The following is a 5,000-nucleotide window of genomic DNA, read 5'->3' on the forward strand; positions in this document are numbered from 1 at the left end:
GGGTTCTCTTTTGAAAACACAAACAAACACTCGTCTCCAGACATAGCGCCATTTGCGCCTTTTCACACAGAATAATAGCCCCGCCACCATTTTTTCTTTGAGTAAACATTTGGGGCAGGTTATGCAAGATGAACCACTCTGTGATGTAGAGAAGTGGGCGTGTTTTTAGGAGGCTGTCACCAACTTTTTATAAACAATATCTCTTTTAGTTTACAAACTTGAATCTTTAGGACTTTAGGATCTAATCAGAGAGTACATCAACGTGACCACTTCGACACCAGAGCTCCTCTTCTGTGCTGCATGGGATTAGCCGTGTGTATCCGCTGATGTGTGCTCAAAGCCCAGGCACTGTGTAGTGTGTGTAATGGAGTGTGTGTGTGTGTGTGTGAGTGTGTGTGCCAGGTGCTGCCAGTGTGAGAGTGTAATGTGTGTGTGTGTGTGTGTGTGTGAGTGTGTGTGTGGAGTGTGTGTGTGAGTGTGTGTGTGTGTGTGTGTGGAGTGTGTGTGTGAGTGTGTGTGGAGTGGTGTGTGTGTGCGTGTGTGTGTGTGTCGTGAGTGTGTGTGTGTGCATGAGTGTAGCAGTGTGTGGCTGCGAGAGTGTGTGTGTGTGTGTGAGAGTGTGTGAGTGTGTGTGTGGTGTGTGTGTGAGTACGCAGCCAGGGGTGTGTGTGACAGCAACCAGTGTGTGTGTGCGTGCGTGTGTGCAAATGTGGCATGCGTGTGTTTCTGTAACCATGTATGCGTGTGTATGTGCGTGTGTGTAATGTGTGTGTGTGTGTGTATGTAATAAATGTGTGTTTCTGTGTGTAATAGTAATAAATGTTGGCATGTGTAATAATGTCTGTGTATGTGTATGTTTCTAATAATAACAATAGCCAATATGTATGTGTGTAATGTGTCGTGTGTGTTTACAGCAGTGTGTGTGTGCGTGTGTGTGTGTGTGTGTGTGTGTGTCTGTGTGTGTATGTGTGTGTGTGTTTCTGTGTGTATGTATGTTTCTATGTGTCTGTGTCTGTGTGCGTGTGTGTGTGAGTGTGCTTGAGGTGTGTGTAGTGTGTGTGTGTGTGTGTGAGTGTGAGTGTGTGTGGCCATGTGTGTGTGTGTGTGTGTAGGTGTGTGTGTGAGTGTGTGTGTGTGTGTGTGTGTGTGTGTGTGTCTGTGTGTGTAGATGTGTGGCGCATGTGTGTGTGGAGTGTGGAGTGTGTGTGTGTCTGTGTGTGTGTGTGTGTGTGTGTGTGTGTGTGTGTATGCGCTCACAGTGCTGCAGTTAAACATTGATCTGAAGCGTTCTTCATTGTGTATTTCAGTGACAGATCTTCGCGTGAGGCGTGTTTTCTGGAATTACTGTAATTATGATTCGCGGCGTGGCTTATTTCTTCACGCTCAGATGCAGTTTTGTTTCTGTAAGCAGCTTTTCCCTCGATAACGGCAGGTGCGCCTCAGCGCTTGCTACTAGAAGAAAAACTCCTGGCTATAAAAACACAAACCACGAGGATCGTGTTCAAGCTCGTTTCTTCATCGGATTTGGAGACACCCATGTCCTTGTTTTTCCTAGTCGCTTAACGCTCCTTTGTCCTCTATCTAGTCACATTCTGAATGATTCGGAAGAGGAGAGAACAGATGGATCAAGAAAAGAGAGAAGAAGAGGAGTAGTGGACCTGAGCGTGATTCCAGTAGCGGAGAAGCTCCACGATTTACTAACTTTACTTTGATGGAAAGCTTCAGTAATAAGGCCACAAATTCATTAATGTTTGTTGACTGTCGTTAGATATCACATCCGTATTCCTAACTCTCCATCATGCCCAGTTTCACTTTTTGCAATTTTGCAATAACGTGCATTTTATACAGCAATGACTGACACTGTAGTCCAAGAATAAACACATTCATTGCACCTGTAAAGCGGGTTTCAGTTTAAGACAGACCGAAGAACGCGGTTCGTTATACGCAGGATGGTTTTTCTCCAGCTGTTTTCTTCAGCCTGCGTGTAATATGTTGACTATATGTTTCTGTTATGGATAGAAAGCTAGTGCTAACGTCACTTTGAATCTATATTTGCTGTGTTTGATGGAAAAAACTCAGCACACTGTGTGTGCATTCATGTGCCAATTTTGGCCAGAAAATATACTGTTGATATTAGTTAAGAGTTAAAAATAAAAAACTCTTTCAGCACTTTTTTAAAGTACTTTAAATATTGCTGATCAAAAAAAGCATAATTAATTAACTATAAACCAAGCCTTAATGCTGACTAATTAATGTTACTCTACTTACAATAAAGTGTAACCAAATGTGTTTCTGGATCAGTGTCTCAGTAATGGAAGTGAATGGGTGCCGTCAGAACCAGAGTCTGCTAAAGCTTATTGCAATGATCCTTGCAGCGCTCCGGTCCATCAGTGAACATCAGGAGAAGACAAATCTTTAAACTCTGGAGTCTTTTTAACTATATAGATTCCCTCCTGATTCAGACCAGAGCACTTTTTCACAGGAAGAAGCTTATTATGGATTATGGACTCGTGATTTGAGATAAAAACATCTCAGTGCCGGAGCTCAGTGTCTTCTCCTGATGTTCTCTGGTGGACCGGAGCGCTGCGGATTATTCTGATGTTTTATGGAAGGCTCGTTCTGGCGGCACCCATTCGCAATCCTGTTCGGTCTTCCATATCACTTTGAGAAACAACGAGATGCTAAAGCTGAATATGAATGTGACTCCGTGAGCTAATATCACGTCGAAGCATCACGTCAGACTTCAGGTTCGTTTCACGGTCGCCCGAATAAAGAGACGCTTGGATGAAGCGCCGCATGAAGGTGATGCATTATGAAGCGTTGCTATGGCGACGTGGGGTCCTCTGAACAGCCAGCGAGTTCTGAAACAGATCTGAGATGACAGGCTCGATATTTGCTCGTGTTCCTCGGGCCTGACGGATGTTTGCCCTTCAACACACAGACCTGCTGAATCCTTACTGAGTCTGTCATCTCTCATTTGACCCACTTTCTCACCGAGATCATGTGCTGTTCAGCGCTCTGCCTGTGTTTATCACTGTCACAAAATGTAGTTTTGAATTGTCTTTCACCCAGGATAAATTCAGCTTGAAGAAAGTGTGTATATATATATATATATATGACATTCACATGCTCTGCTCACTCCAAAGTCTCCACTAACAAGTGGAAAAGATGATCACACTGATGATTTGGAAAATGGCCATGAATCATACAATATGTGATAGGCAAATATTTACACCCTTATTATATATTTATATATATTTATATATATATATATATATATATATATATATATATATATATATATATATATATATATATATATGTGTATATATATATATTTTTTTTTATCAAAGAATAAATATTAAATATTACAGTTTATATATATTTATATATATATATATATATAATAAATTATATATATATATTTTTTTATCAAAGAATAAATATTAAATATTACAGTTTAAAACAGCTGTTTACTATGTGAATATCTTTTCAGATTTAATCAATTAAGCTGCTTTTTTAAAATCATTGCTTTTTTTAATGTTGTGGAAAAAGGGAGAAATAATACGTTTTTTTTAGAGAAATCAATACTTTTGTTCATCAGGGATGCATTCATTCGCTCAAACATTCATGATGTTCCAAAACATACATATTTTAAACAAGCGCTGTTTTTTTAAACTTTCTATTTGTCTATAAATCATGAAACATAAAATGCATCATTGTCTCTCAAATATATAATGTTTCTCGAGCAGTAAATCACTACATTATTATGATTTCTGAAGACTGGAGAAAGCTTGATGTAAAATACATGAAATAAAATGACACTTTAACACACATTCACAGAGAAAACAGCTGCTTTACATTATAATAATATTGCACTATTTTTATATCAACAACAACTAAATATACAAATGAAACTTCTTTTTGATCTAATAAATACAGCCGAGGTGCGAGCATTGAACAGCATTTTAGTTTCTGCAGCAGATTTAGTTCATTTAGTTGAGATGAATGAAGCATACCCAGCTCTGGCGGAAAGGGCTGCGTCGTCCGTAAATCTGCGCTCCGCTAAATATCACAAAACAGGCCTAGCAGGAGAAGATCTGGATCTGGATGAAGATGTTCTCAATATTTAGCAACATGAGCAGATTATTAATGTAGCTAACAGGGAGGCGTGGCGGGAGGTTGTCTCAAGGGTGTGAACAAGCGTTCGTTTAAAAAGTATTGAGGTATTAAATCTTTTGTATACATACTTAACAGTCTTGGGAGTGTTTCACCGTGTCCTGGAGGCTACAAAGCGGTCTTACAGTTACCATCTAACAATGTCCAAAATAATCACGTGTATATCTTAAGAAAGCTTCATTTTTTGATCACTTGGGTTTGCCAGAATTTAATCTAGACATCTTTAATAAGTGATTTTCTCTAGATTTAACTCCAGATTGTTTTAAACAGCTGCATCCCAGACAGATCTGGTCGATGCGGTAGAAGCCTTTTTTCAGGGTCATCACGCTTTTCTTTTCATTAATTGAGTACATGAATATTTATCACGGTGTTTAAAAGTGATCAGCATGTGGGTGTTCTAGGTAGGCAGATAACATCCACTCCTCCCAGGACTGTCCACAAAGAAACACCTGCCTTAAAGGTTAAAGGCATCATGGCTCTCCTGAGAAATAGAAGTTCTAGAGGTTGAGCACACCACTCATTTTATGGATCTGTGAAGTGAATAATACCGCATCTTCTGCTTTTTATTCTCGTAGCAATGCTGCAGATGATGATTATCCCTGTCAGTCTACTGCTTCTTTCTGTAAAAAAACACAAAGAAGCAGCGTTCTCTAGAACGTGCTGAAAGAAAACCAACTTTTAATCCAGTATTCAGTGATAATATAGCATTAGCTGATATATTTTAGGCGAGTCAATATTTTTGCAGTTGATGAGGAAACTTCTCTCCAGTTTTCCCAGAGAGATTGTTGTTCTTGTAGATCTGATTCATTCCCCAGTGTGAG

Source organism: Puntigrus tetrazona, chromosome 2 (assembly GCF_018831695.1).
Source record: "Puntigrus tetrazona isolate hp1 chromosome 2, ASM1883169v1, whole genome shotgun sequence".
In the NCBI taxonomy this organism is placed as follows: Eukaryota; Metazoa; Chordata; class Actinopteri; order Cypriniformes; family Cyprinidae; genus Puntigrus; species Puntigrus tetrazona.